Below are 15,532 nucleotides of genomic sequence, written 5' to 3'. Positions count from 1 at the left end.
AAAAAAAAACTTCTGGGCATGCCAGAAGTGACAGCTCGCTCCATCTAACGAGAGCTACACCAACTAACCAACTAACCATGTGTCCTTCCCCCAGACTGCCGCCAGAGCGCTGCACTGTCCACCCCCCTTTTGCGAGGTAACTCGCACGAGTCGACCATGCAATTGAGGGTTCGAGAGATTGAAGAGTCCCCCTCCACCTGGACACAAAGGGCAGAGCCGAGCCCCCGCTTTTAATTAGAAAGTCCTCTTGATCGAGGAGGATTCTCTGGGCAGCTTTTCAACAGAGCAGATCGGCGAGTTTCTCCGCTGATCCGCACCTCGCACACTTTTTGCCGAATTCCGTCATCCGCCTGCGGAATGTAGTTACCTACATTAAAGGCAACCTGGCCTTATTACTTTAGTCTTACATTTATCTTCGGTAGTCGGCCCAGAGCAGTTAAAAAAAATTGTAAATTCTTTTGTATTTTATTAAGCTCCAAGAACATGGCTTCCGCGAACGACCGCGTCTGTGCAACAGGCACCAACCCGGTACCGAGACGGCTGAGTTCTCCCCGCTTCGGTAAGTGTTCACCAATGCCCCTTTTTGATTCTACCCCTTCACGAGGGCGAATTCCGCCCCTCCCTTAATCGCCTACAGATCAGGCCTAATTTCTTTGATTGGTTTGGTCTGTAGGCGGGTTCAAGAGTACCGCCAATATTCCAACAACCTGACGGCTCCAGAAGTGCAGGCCAATCCTCCATTGTTCAGCCCCATTAGCCGGTCATCAACTGGGATACCACCATTCTGGTCTTAACTTCGTCCCGGGAAACTGGGCAGAGAATTTCCCATCTTCTGCTGGCAGCATGCCCCAAATAAAATCAACAAGTGCCAGCTGGGAGACATTTTAAATTTAGTTTGTTTTTGTTTTTGTAAATGTATTTCATATTGTTTTTAAGGAAGGATTTAACTTTAATGTTTAACTGGTATAATTCTGTGTAGGGCCTGTGCCAACTTAACTTTTGTTGTTTATTACAATTCAACCAGCAAAATAAAAGAAAAGAATTTGAATGATTTAATTTAATAATAAATCAAAAAGAATCCTAGCAACCCAAATCTTGACTTTTTATTTAAGCTCATAACCAAACGATCCTCCAGTTCCTTGTAAGTCATTATGGGGTTGTATGAAATTTCTTGTACACTCTCTCTCGTGCACCTCTGTTATTCTTTTTGACCAGTTTGTTTCCAGCAATTTCATGTAATTCAGATTTCCATTTCAAAGTGTTTCCTAATTTTGATAAGGAACTTAAATAACTTTTACAAGACATGGGGGAGGGGCTTTACAACTTTTATGCTAGAATATGAAGGAAAAAAAATTATCAAAAAATCCAAAATTTATTTACTGGCTCTTCCAATAGCCTTGCTTTTATCCTTAACTGATGCAAAAATAATTTAATTAAAATTACCGAAAAAATGACAGTTTCGAGAAATAAATCACAAATTTACAAATAAATATAATATTACATAATTTATACTTTACTACAGGAACACTTGCGAAAGGTAGAAATATAATAAGAAAATAGTTCTGCATTGGCGTGAACTGACCAATTCTCAGCTCCAATCGGTTTACTGAAGACAAGAGACCAGCCAGATCCTTTACTGATAGTCTTCCTCTTCCCGAGAGAGTTTCTCGATACTGTGTTTAACAGACTCTTCCACATCATGTGATAGGTAAAGAGCAGTATTCATAGTCTTAAAAACGCAATTCTTTTCTTAGTCCTCGAACGGATACGGTTTACCATATATACAGTTCAGCCACAAGTTATTTTTTAAAGGTCCGTATGTTGCTATTTCATCAGTAAGCTCATTGATATGTTCTGCTTGATATCGTAAGAAACGTACATATGTCTTTTAACTCACTAAGTGTATTTAATAGTAGTATTTCAACATTCCACCACGAAACGCAGATTTCGCCAAGTGGAATCCATTATCATTTACCTGTAATGCACCGAGCAAAGTCTTGTGTTTAGTTTAATGTCCAGGCGTCATCGCAATCTGTTTCTGCTGATCTACTTGTGTGCTTGTACGCATACGAGTCTCCAACCGAAACCGAGGAGTTGAAATGTCTTCAGGTAGTTCCACTGTAGGCACATGGACTTCACCTTGACAGTTTTTTGTGTGGCGTTTCAAACTGTCAATACATGTGAACCAAACATGACACTATCGCAGTAGCAGCAAGAATGTCTAATCGACGATGCCTTACGTTTCAGACCCGAACCAGATGATGTTGCTACAGTTGTGCCAACTTCCGGTGTACTCTTCCGCACATCGATGCATCGTTGTTTCATATGAATCTTTATTTTGTGCCGTACAGCACTACCTCTGCATGTTTTCAAATTATAATTTCTGGCAAACTGCTTAAGGCATTTCGCACAGCCAAATATTTTGCGAGGAGGTTACTTTAATATATTCTCTCTGCTCATGTCGACGAGCATTACTGTTGTTCGAGAATATCTTGTCACAGTAACGACATCGATGTTCTTTAGTTGGTGAATTACCAACCTTTGAAGTCTCCTTCGCTGGCGAAACGTCATTCATCGATATTTCCTCTGCAGCCGGCACTGCATTCATTAAAGTCTCTTATGCTGATGTTCTGTTTAAGTCTCCTCTAATGTCGTCGGTGGCGATGATACTTACTCCTTCGAGTTCTGCGTCGCTGCCATCGGCGTTCTGCCATCGGTATCTCCGATGCCTTCGACGTAGCTGCCATTGAGGTCCCCGATGCCGTCGGCATCCTGCCATCGAGGTCTCCATCGAAGGTATAACTTCCATCGAGGCCGTCGTTAAAGATGGTAAAGATGCCATCGAGTTCTCAAGAATAGCCAGATACCGGACTTATGTATCAGACGAGTCAAACTATGTGATCCTTACACCGTCATAGCCAGTAACAAACTGAAAGTCTTGATTTTCTTTTTTTCCTAACTTAACTAAAAACTAAGTGAATTTGGGATAGGTCCGGGTCAGGGAGGAGACTAAGTGCGTCTCAGGCCGAAACCTATATGCTCTACTCATGCTGAGTTGAAGCCATGCAGGAAGGGTAACATGCATCATGTGCTAGGAGGGATTGGCTAGCCATGGCAGTGATTGGCGCCATGACTAACTCCCCTCCCTTCTTAACTCTGGGCTAAAAACTAGATAAGTTGGGCCCAGGTAAAACCTGCATAGACACAGGGAAAACCCTGGGCACTTATATGCGGGATGCAAAATTTAATGCATTAATTTCAAGCAGTTTGGTTATGAGAAACAGTGGGATGGTTAAGGAAGAAAAGTTGTACAGAGTAGAAAGAGTCTACCATGCGTGGGTTTGGCGCTTGGACTTAATGACAGCATTGGGTTTGGGGGACGCTGGTTTTTTCGGGGGTGACTTTGTGTCGTTTCCCGCTAGGCTGCCAGCCAGCCTATAATAAATTATAAAGGGGAAAGTCCTGCCGCCGATTCGTCATATTGCCATCCGGGGCAGTAAGCGTGGGCGAGGCCAGAAAGCGAAGTTTCTATAACTCGCTAAGTGCATAGTAATTCAGGTGCACCCCACACTGGTGAAGAATCATTTGAATCGACGGCGGGGGGCGTGTCTTGTCGGATAGATTTGGCACACGGGCCTGTGTGTGCGCTGGTAGTTTGTGTAATGCTAGAGAAGTTACGTGTACCTAATTCGGCGGGGGAGTGAAGCTCCCCACCAGTTAGATCGGCTAACTGGCGTGGTGTAATGTCGTGTTGGTGTGCATTAGAGGCTTGTCGGTGTGCTGTAATTTCAAGTGACCTAGTTAAACTCGGGTGTGGCGTGTAGTGTAAAGCTGTGCGAGCCGCTCCTACGAACTCCTGGGAACACAGAACATGCATGGGTAGTTAGCCCATTAGTGCATGTAACAGGTAGTTCTGGCCGACACTCGCGCAGGCATATAATCGTGTGGTCGTGTTGGTGAAACGGTAAAAAAAATTACGTGGATTAGTAAACCTCTGGCCGCCTTAGGGACCGAACTATTGCGTTCCAACATAGCTCGGTCAAAGTTAGGCTAAGCCAGTATTGCTGTAGCTAGCCCCCAGGCTGTCATCTTCTAGAACCTGTAAAATAGAAAGTGGAGTTAGTGGATTTTATTTCCAATGAAGGTCGTCCTATAATATTATTTGGGCAGAGAAATGCCCTCGTCCAAACCTTTTTTTTTTATTTTTGGATTATTTAATTTTTCATTTAATTTTTTTTTATAATAAATCTAGACTTAAAACTACTGTACATGCCCCCAGAGCCCTGCCCTGACAGGCATGCATGCCTCTCAGCCCGGATCCGCAGCGAGGGCTGGGGCAGCTCCCTCTGCCAGTTCACCTGCATGATTCTGCCTTGACAAGGTGCTACGACGTGTGTGTGGTTTGTCGCGCGTGTTGTAGTGGTGTGACTATAAATTTTACGTACCCCGGGGAAGGGAAAAAAATTATTTGTGATGATAAGTTTACGGAACTAGCATTGTTAATTCAAAATCTCATGCCTTTCCGAAACGCGGCCGGCACTGGAGGTGAAGCCTGCCAGACGGGTCGCGCCCTTCAGACATCGGGAGTCAGCCCTGGCAACACAGGCAGCGAATCCTAGGGGTCAATCCTGCACCTGCGTGCTTCGGACCATTTTGAATTGTATAGACTGTGTAAACTTTAAACTGTAGGCTCCGCGCGGTGTGAACACGCCCGGAGCTGGAGTGTGACTGCCCTGGGACTTTTTTTTTTTTAGACCACAGCCCCTCCACGCTGAAGTCAGTCTCACACAGCCGAAGTGTTTGTGAGCCCTGCTAACCAAATGGGAATGATTCGACTTGAGGGAATTGATGCGTGCCAGGTGGGACCTATACGCTTAAGTAGACAAATATAAAACTGCCATTGACTCCTCCTGCTCCTGGGAGGGAGGGGGAGGAGTCATGGCGACGTGCGTCTGGCGCGATAAAGCCTGTAGAAGTGCGGACTTAGCACTCCTACAGCCTATGGGGTGTAACAAAGGGTTAGGCAACAGTAAACCAGCGACGCACTGGAGGAAACCTGTTGCCTGTAATCTGAAAAACTAGCGCGACCGATGGGAAAATATGGACGCGGAAGAGGGTTTAGTAGGCTATAACCTTTCCAGGTGGGATTCCAGAAAAAGCTATGTTGGAGCTCTCCGAGCAAGTACACAGCAGGCTTGTGCGAATTTGACAATTGTCTCGGTGTCACCGAGGGCGGCAGGAACTCCTGGCGCGACCTGCAACTAAAAGTAGAAACACATATATACAACACTCTATAAGTAGTAGGAGGGGGGATGCAGGGGTTGGCATTGGCATGAGCCAATGCAGCAACTATGAAGCACTGAAGCACTGGTGCTGTGGTTGGCGTCTCTGTGCAAATAATTGAGAGAATGGGAATGAATTTTACGATGGTAAGTTAATATTATTATTACAACTGCTAAGGAGATTTTGTCGTACACTATGGGGGATGTTAGGATGCGAAAGAGTGAAAGCACTAAAATATATTGGGAGGGCATGGGAACGTGGCTGTTGCACTGTGTGGATGCGGGAGCCAGGGCAGGATCTTGGTGCCATCTCCCCTGCTGACAGGCACTGTGGGCGGCATCTCTGTGAGCTCCCATGGCGGTGCAGGGGGGGGGGGGGACGAAGCACTTCCTGGTGGTAAAGATGTCAGGATATATGGAGAGAAATTTCGTTGCAAAATTAGTACTAGAATACGAATAACACTAATAATGAAAGTGGGAAAAAATTCGTAGAATTAAAGCTGGGCGATGCCGCTGAGTTTTTAGCATTTTATCTTAAAGTGTTTGCGATGCGCTGGGCGCAGTTATGTATTATGGCGTCAAGTGTGTTTTCTGCTGATTATTTTGGTGGTTTTCACTTGTTGCTGCATTGAATAGAGGAGGGCGAGTTCCAGCTGCGCCTTCGTGGAGGACGGACGTGTCCCGGAGCTGCTCTACGAGAACTTCCAGATCTACGCATCAGCTGTGGCTAGCACCTAGTGCTGCCCAGCGCTCACCGCCCAAGCTGTCGATAGCACTTATTAGTGCTACCCAGCGATTTTTGAAAGGTGCCTGTGTGCTACATGCGCACAGGCGGTAAAGGTTAAGCAGAGGTATTTCTGTGTAAGTGTGACAAGCCTGGCGACACCCGGAGATTAGTTCTCCTACAGCCTAGCCCGAACCCGGCTAACTTAGCCCCGGGAGAAGGTCAGTGGGTGCACCCAGGTGTGAGGTGACCATGACGAACGACATCCCTGACAGCGAGGACCACCCAGGAACAGGCATGGACGAAACTGGCTGGACCCTAGCCACCTCAAAAAGGGCTAAGCGCTCGCACATGGAGGTGTCCTGTGCGAGCAGTGACGATGAGGCGGGACCCCCCCCCCCCTCCGCAACAACCGCAGACTCCCGCGGCCCCGACCAAGGCTCCACGAATGAAACCCCTGTTCGTGTTCCTAGATCAGGGACATCAATACCCCTCAGTGTACTCTGCACTGAAGGGCGCGCTCAATGAAAAATCCACGTGCCAACACCGCGGCCGTGACGAGATGCAGGTCAACACTGCTAACATCGCGGAGTACCACCGAGCGATTAAGGCCCTTCAGGCCATTGGTGCTCAACACTCGGTACTCCTGCAGAGTGGAGAAATTCCAAAAAAATTCGTGCTCCGCGGCGTGCACCGTTTTACTCCACATGACTTCCTTCAGCAGGAGTTTGCCGCCGCCGACCTACCCGTCCAGAACTGCTGGTTCTTAGAGAACCGCCACAAGCGCGAAAAGTGCGACGCGCTCGTAATCGAGGTGCCGCAGTCCTGCGACAGCGCGAAAATCTATGCGCTGCGCGAATTCGCAGCCATGTTAATCCGAGTTGATGACTACAAGCGCCCCTCCGGCCCCAACCAGTGCAGTAACTGCCAGCGTTTTGGCCACGTAGGGAAGGGCTGCAATGCCAGCCCAGTTTGTAGGTGGTGCAGCGGCCCCCACCGCACTCCCGACTGCCCACAAGGGGGGGTGGCTGACCACAAGCGGTGTGCTCACTGCAAGCTGCAGCACTGCGCTAACTACAAGGGCTGCGAGGAGTACAAGAGGGCGAGTCGCAGGCACCTTCCCCCCCAGGTCCGCAAGGCGCGCGAGCAGCAATCTCGCCGCGACATGCGAGCCAACAGGCAAGCGGCAGCGCAGGCCCCGCAGCAGCAGCGACCAGCGCCTCCTGGACACTTCGGCCCACCGAGACCGAACCCATGGGGGCCCCAAGGCACCCCCCGCCCCCGACACTAGGTCAGTACCTGCCCACGACAAGTGACAACAGGTTCGCACCCCTGCAGCAGCAGCAGCACTGGGAGCCCGGCTACAATGAGCTGGACTACCCGGTGCTGGCAAACAACCCGTGGCAGCGCGGGAAGAGACAGCCCCAGACCAGGACGTTCAAAAAGAACGCCACTGGCCACAAGAATGGCAAGGGCAAATACCCCCAGCCCGCGGAGGACAGGCCCCACCAGCCTGCCCAGGACAAACTGCTGGCAGCCACGACTGCCCCAGCAGCCCCGACAAGGCACACGCCCGCGCCTGCACAGCCACAGGCAGCTCCTGCACCTGTGGAGACCATGGCGGTTGAAGAGGCCGCAGTGCAGCCAACTGCCCCGCCCGCGCCCCGCGAACAGCTGGCCCCGCAATTAGGTCTCGCGGACTTCATGAAAGTCCTGGAGCAATCCAAGACTTTCACCACCGACTCAAGCCTTGCAGCGACCATAATACCCATGTGTCAGCTCATGGTGATCTGGTGCGACCAATCTGTCCCTCTGGCGGACAAAATACAAGCCACAATGGGCTTCGTCCAAACCCTTGCTGCCAAGCTCAATGGCAGTAACTAATCTGGACCCGAGCTGTCACACAACTCTGGCCAATAGTCTTAAGTTACATTCCCTCCTATTCTGGAATGCACGCGGCATTAAAAATAAAATACCGGAACTAAAAAACCATCTGGATAAATATAAAATAAAAATAGCTGCGATAAATGAAACGCACCTAAAGCCGACAGATAGGCTGACTATACTGAATTATGTAATATACAGGCGCGACCGCGATGCACGAGGCGGAGGTGTGGCCCTTGCTGTCCACACAAGTGTACAACACTCTGTTTGCCAGCTCCCCGACTTCCAACACCTCGAGGCAGTAGGAATCAATCTAAACATAAATAGACAACCGATTAAACTAGTCTCTATGTATGCTCCACCAGGTAGGTCCCTCAGCGAGGCGGATCTGGACGCTCTGTATGGGGCGGCCCCGAGCCTCTTCGCTGTAGGTGACATTAACGCAAAACACATAGAGTGGAACTGCAGGAGCACTACAGCGAACGGCAGACTACTCTACACCCACCAACGTAATAGAAATTACCATGTACATGCTCCCTCCGAGCCCACACATGACACCGGCAGACTGAATAGCATGCCTGATATTTTAGATATCGCCCTGAACAAACGTGTCAACACGGGATTCGAACTCGAGGTTGTACACGATATGTCATCGGATCATTTTCCAGTTCATTTGATATTCGATGGCGCCAACGTAAATTCCAACCCACCACGAAAAATCAGGGATTACAGAAATGCGGACTGGCAAGGATTTAAAAACTACCTTACAATAAATCTCCCTGATGCGACCGAAATAAACATTGAAAATGGCGATAATTTAAATTCCGCGATCCTAGAGTTAACAAACAAAATCCAGGATGGTATAAGCCAGTGCATCCCGGAAAAGGAGGTTAGGTTAGCACACGACGAGCTGCCAGAATACATCCGCAGCTTGATTTCACAAAAAAATCGACTGCGGCGTGAATACACACGGCGTCGCACACAGCAGACGAAACGCCGAATAAATGAATTACACACAGTAATATCCGATGAAATTTCACTCTGGCGAAGCAGCCAGTGGGAAACTAAAATCGCAAGACTCAACACCCAGGACGGAAGCGCCTGGACAATGACAAAGCGAATTTTAAACAAATCGGATAAAATCCCGCCCCTCCAAACAAACAATGGCATAGTCTTCCAGCCACGTGACAAGGTACAAGCTTTCGCTGACACACTGGCAACAGCATTCCAGCCCAACATGCAGCCTTGCGACAGGGTATTCACAGCGCAAATTTACCGCGAAATCCGTGTTAAATTGCGACAACCCACAATCTCTGCGCCTCTGCTCACACAGGCGCAAGAAATAAAGCGTGCTATCAAGAAAATGAAGCCGCGAAAAGATCCAGGGAATGACGGCATTCAGGCTGTTGTTCTCAAACAACTCCCGAACGAAACACTAGAATATCTAGCCGAATGCATAAATGCAATGTTTAGGTTAAATATTTTTCCCTCGTAGTGGAAAGAGGCTAGAGTTATAGTCTTCCACAAGCCAGGCAAAAACAAAACACTGCCACATAATTACAGACCTATCAGTCTGCTAAGCACTGTGTCTAAAGTCGTGGAGAGTATTATACTACACAGACTGAATGTACACATTCACGAGAATAACATACTGCCGAATGAACAGTTCGGCTTTCGCAGTACACATTCGACAGTGCATCAGTTAGTGCGCCTGACTGAAGAAATCACAAGCGCATTTAACGTACAAGATTACGTTGTTGCTACGTTTATAGATGTAGAAAAAGCCTTCGACAGAGTATTTCATGCGGGGCTAATCTACAAACTCTACCAAACAGGATTCCCGGACTGCTATATCAAGCTAGTCGCATCATACTTAGCAGGCAGAACCTTTAGAGCATTTACCGAAGGAGCTCTATCTGACCTAAAACAAATACGAGCAGGTGTTCCACAGGGAAGCATCCTAGGCCCCGTGCTATTTAATGTTTATGTCAGCGACATGCCACGCCCCGCACACCGCCTAGTGAAGCTGGGCTGTTATGCAGATGACACAGTGCTGTATAGCAGGTCCCACAACCTCCAGCTAGCTACGAACAGACTGCAAGTCGCGCTCACCGAGTTTGAACGATGGTGCACGACTTGGCGCATCAAAGTAAACACAACTAAGTCAGAAACTATTGTGTTTACCCGAAAAAATCTCCCGCCAGCACAACACAGGCCGCAATTATGTTTGTTTGACGAACTAACACCACATAAGGATGTAGTGAAATATCTAGGCGTATACATGGATAGGAAGCTACTCTAGCGCCACCACATTGACACTAAGCGAGCGAAAGCGCAGGCTAGGATTAGTGCACTATATCCAGTCATGAGCAGGCGATGCGGCAGCAAGGTTAAAACCGGCCTACTGCTGTACAAAGCTCTAATTCGCCCAATAATCACATATGCAGCCCCTGTCTGGGCAACAGCTGCCCCTACACACTTACTAAAATTACAGCGAATTCAGAACAGGTGTATTCGAATCGCTACAGACGCCCCACGCTATTGCCCTGTAGAAGCCTTGCATCGTGAAACCGAGTCGGAAACTTTGCAAGACTTTTACACTCATACAACACAAACTTTTTACGATAAATGCGTAAATAGTTTAAATCCGCATGTTTCCTCACTCGGGAATTATGATCCCGACGAAACACAAAAATACAAACGCCCAAAATCCATCCTGGCGCACCGACCACCGTAGTGGCCCGTGATTGGCTGGAAGCTCCGGCCAATCACAGCGCACCTGCGCAATTTTTTTTTCCTAACCTAAATTAAATCTAAGTGTGTTGGGGAGGGTTCCTGGTTAGGGAGGGAGACTAAGTGCGTCTCAGGCCGAAGCCCATACGCTCTAATCATGCAGGGTATTAGTCATGCAGGAGGGGTAGCATGCATCATGTGCTAGGAGGGGATTGGCCAACCATGGCAGCGATTGGCGCCATGACTAACTCCTGTGCCGTTGTAATGTTGGTGGCACTTGCTCAACTTATTTATTTATAATTTTTTTTTTTTTTTTTGGGCGAACTGGTTTCCACACGTTTTCAGTGTTCTATGTTGGTATTTGTTAATGGTAATATGTTATTTAAATATTTCAAAGTTAATTCTAAACGAAGTTGTAATAATTTTAATTATGTGTAATTTAAATGTTTGAACATCAAGTTTTTTTTTATTGTGTCAATATAATTTTTTTGAATCTATTATGAATAATGTGTTTACAATTTAATTATTATGGTAAATATGTGAAGGTATGTTTAAGACATTATAAGTCAATCTTTTGTAATAGAATTAATGCTCCATTAATAATCGATATGTTTTTAAAAAAAAGTACTCTCTACGAGTGCCATGTTCAATGTCCTTCTTCGTCTTGCACTTACTGACCACAAACGGTCTTTTCCAGCACTTTGACGCCATGATGTAGTAACTCAAAAATTCGTTCTTGTGTGATTTAAAGTTTTCAAGATGCATTAAGCATCTACAACCGCACTAAGTGGTAAGTTTAGTTGTATTATTTCTCAAGAACGTAGGGAAATGTTTGTAACACCGGGCGTGTTAATATTCTTTGTTATTTTTATGTTAATTAGCGGTTCCACGATACCGGCCATGCGGTAATCCACGATACCGGCCATGCGGTACACTTGAACCAACTTGTGCTGTGGTGTTGGGGGCCTGTCCCCGGCAGCCTGGAAGCAAAATGATGTGACCGCACCTAATTCAGGAAAGCCGACGACTATTTCATTATTTTGGCATGAACTACTAACCTTTTTTATCAACTCTACATAATGTGAAAATTTCGTGGACTTAACCTCATCGGACTTCTCGTCAAACTTTCTCTTCTCTTCTATCTTAAAGAATTTTTTTTTGAACCAATGTAACGTCTTATTTAAAATATGTAATTTACAAGCAACGAAACAAAGTAACATGGACTAAAGATATTTTGATAAACAAACAAAAAATTTTGTTTTGTAAGGAATTCATCATGTAATTATTAATTTGTCTTAATAGTAAACAAAAAAATTTTTTTATTCCTTTTTTGTAAGGGGCCCCAAATCAGATAAAACTTAAACATAGTAAAATCAGTATCATGTAAGAAATAATTTAAAATACTAGTGATATTAATAATATGGTCAGGGTTTTGAGATTTAAAAATAATTTACATAAAAAAATAAATTATTTATGTGAAATTGTCCTTTTTTTATTTAATCATTGAATAATACTCTTATAGTTTATTGTGAGTGTGCATGACCAGTCAGCCCTGTTGATACTCTAACTAACCCCTCCGCACATCAAAACACTTTATGAGCCTTGGTCCACGAGCTTTCAGCATCCGCCTGCCTCTGTACATAACCTCAAAAATTTATGAATGGAGGTAAGGTGTGGTGCAGTAATGGTAGCAGAGCATGGTTCTGAAGTTGTTTTGATGTGCATTTGTGCATGTGTAGATTTTGTCTTGCATGTGCCCCTACCTCAACAGCGGTGCTATTCTGGAGGTGACAACAATTTCGGGTTAATTTGTTTTATTTTGTTGTTTGTTTATATTTTGTATTTTTTTAATCATGCCTTCGACGGTAGTACCAGAATTCCTTTTAAAGGATGAGTTGACATTTGAGTGTCAGTTGCGTGGTGTTCAGCACCAAGAAACCACAGCAGCTGTTTTGCGTAAGAAACTTCGCACAGCAATCAATAATGATGTACCTATTGTTCAAGACAATTTAAAGAGTATTGACCCCAATCATGAATTCAATGTGTGCTCGAGTAAAATTCTAGTTTTACAGGAGATAGTCACTAATTTGACTGATGATGAAAACTTTGCCCTTACCTTGCCCAGAGTCAGAAATCGTTTATCTCATTTGCACAGACGTGTTCAATTGCTTTTAGAGGTTCATGCCCCTGTATTGTCTGAGGTTCAAGTTGCCTCCTTACAAAATGTTATAATTGAGGTTAAGAGACTGTTAGATATTGTAAACAAGTCAGAAACAGAATTTTCACTATTGCGAGATCTTACCCCTTCAGCCACTATGGCACAAGTTTGTGACCAATTTGCGGGTTTAGCATTGCCCACTCCCAGTAATGAAAACCTTCCTTACAAACCCATCCCAGGGCCTTCCATGTTGAATGTGGATCCTGTTCCAAGTACCACTAATCAAGTTGTGGATTTCACGAACCTAACCAACACAACATCATTACCACCCACGAGCTCTAATTCTCGTGTAGTATTTTGTACAGCACCTGGAACGTCACAGCCGGTAACGACACCAAGTAGCTTTTCTCTTCCTAATGTTTTTGGCAAGATTACTCACCCTCTTGAAAATATGTTGAAGGAACTACCAGTCACAGATGGTCTTAATGTTCCACCCCTGTTAAATTTTCTAAAGAACATTGTCAGGTTGCGACAGAGTCATTGTGTGCACGAAACACAACTTTTGGAGGTAATTTACCCTTTTACATTGGGTCCCTTGGCCGAACGAACTCGAGCGGCTATTTCTCAAAATCTTTCGTTTGATAGTTATCATGATGACATTCTTACATTCTTCATTCCATCACGATTGCTCACACAACTTCAACAAACACATTTCAGTCGTCTACAGAAGCCTGGTGAAACCCTTTCTGTTTATGTTAATGATGTTAAGGAAGCCGCGGCTATTTTTTGTCTTAAAGTCACTGAACAAGAAATAGTAAACAATATCCTTGATGGAATTTCCCCTGAAGAAAATTCACGTTTAGTTTTTTTGAATAAGCCATGTTCTTTCGCTGAACTTGACAGGATGTGTATTCACTCACAGAACATAAGATTTGCTGACAGAAACAGAGATATGCAATCTCCTCATTTTTCAGGTTACAAACCAGCTAGACATTTCACTAATACCTGCAACACCACACAACCTAACCGATACTACCCTAACAGTAATGTGAATTCACATAACAGAGCTCAGTGGCCAGCAAACTCAAGAGGTTCACCTCAGAACTTGTTTTGCACAAATTGTAAAAGAAATAATCATGTTGTTAGTAATTGTAGATTTTTGCAACAAAAAAACGCCTGGAGCAGGGATTCAAGGTGAGCGGTTCCCCCTGCAAATTTGGCCAGCCCAAAAATTCTCAATATAATGCTCACATTTTTCAGCAGATGAAAGTAGCACGTTGTTTTCAAAAGTATTTTGGTACCTCGATAAAAAGGAGAAAAGTTCCAGATCAGGTTAATCATTCTAGTTCACCTAATTTAGTAGGATCCAATGTTGTTCCAGTTCCTCGTGTCAGTGTTTCTTTTGGTACGTTTGTAGAACAAGCTCTTGTGGATTCAGGTTCCACACAGTCTATTATCTCTTATCAATTGTTGAATAAACTGAAAGAAGCTAATCTTGTTAAATCTATTGATAATGGTCAATTTAAGTGTTACACAGCATCTAATGAAATTTTGCCCATCGTTTGTTGTGCTGTCATAAAGTTGAAAATAGCACATTTAACGTGGATGTTCCCTTGTTTAGTTTCAAAAAATGTTGGTTTGGACTTCATCCTCGGTGCTGACTTCATGACAAAATCCGGTCTTATTCTTGATATGCAGGAGAAACATATTTTCTTTAAATTTCAACCTAACCTCAAAGTTCCTTTTGTAGGTGCATCCCAGTTGGATAATAGCCTTGCTGAAATTAGTGTTAAACAAAGTTCTGATGAAAATTCTGAGTCTTTGAGTCATCTACCTGAGTATCAACGTAATGCAATCAAAAATTTGTGTGGAAAATTTCCTAAAGTTCTCACTTCTGATTTAGGACTTACAAATCTTCTCGAGTATGAAATTAAACTCCATGACAATGGATACGTTAAAAGTCATCCTTATCGTTTAGCACCACCTCAGATGAATCTTCTGCGAAAAGAGGTACAACAATTGTTAGATAAAGGAGTAATTGAACAATCTACATCTCAGTATGCAAGTCCTGCATTTTTAGTACCAAAACCCAATGGTAAACAACGCATGGTAGTTGATTTCCGCCGTGTGAATCAAAAAATCGAAATTGAATCAGTTCCATTACCAGATTTACATTCAGCCTTTCACTGGTTTTCCAAGGCCAAATTCTTCACTACTATAGACTTAAATTCAGCTTATCACCAAATACCTCTAAAACATGAATCTAAACCTATTACAAGTTTCTGTGTACCATGGAACCTATATCAGTTCACTCGTGTGCCCTTTGGTCTTGCAACAGGCGCACAAGTTCTCACCCGTTTACTCGACCAAATTTTTCATGACGTTAAATTCAAGTTCGTATATAATTATCTAGACGATCTCGTCATCTACTCTGAAAATTTTGATGACCATCTCCAACACATAAAGGAAGTTCTGTCTCGACTTGAAAAAGCTGGTCTTACTGTTAATCCACAGAAAGTTAAGTTTGCAGTACAAGAAATCTCATTTTTAGGACATAAAATTTCTTCACGTGGAATATCCATTGATCCTGAACGAACAAAAGCTATTAGAGAGTTTCCCCCTCCACGAGATGTAAAAGGTGTTGCACGATTTATTGGTATGATACAATTTTTTGGCAAATTCATTCCCAACCTAGCGGAAAAAGCAATTCCACTTAATAAGCTACGTAAGAAAAACACAAAGTTTGAATGG

Source organism: Bacillus rossius, chromosome 2 (genome assembly GCF_032445375.1).
Source record: "Bacillus rossius redtenbacheri isolate Brsri chromosome 2, Brsri_v3, whole genome shotgun sequence".
In the NCBI taxonomy this organism is placed as follows: Eukaryota; Metazoa; Arthropoda; class Insecta; order Phasmatodea; family Bacillidae; genus Bacillus; species Bacillus rossius.
Note: the sequence above shows the minus strand (reverse complement) of the source record.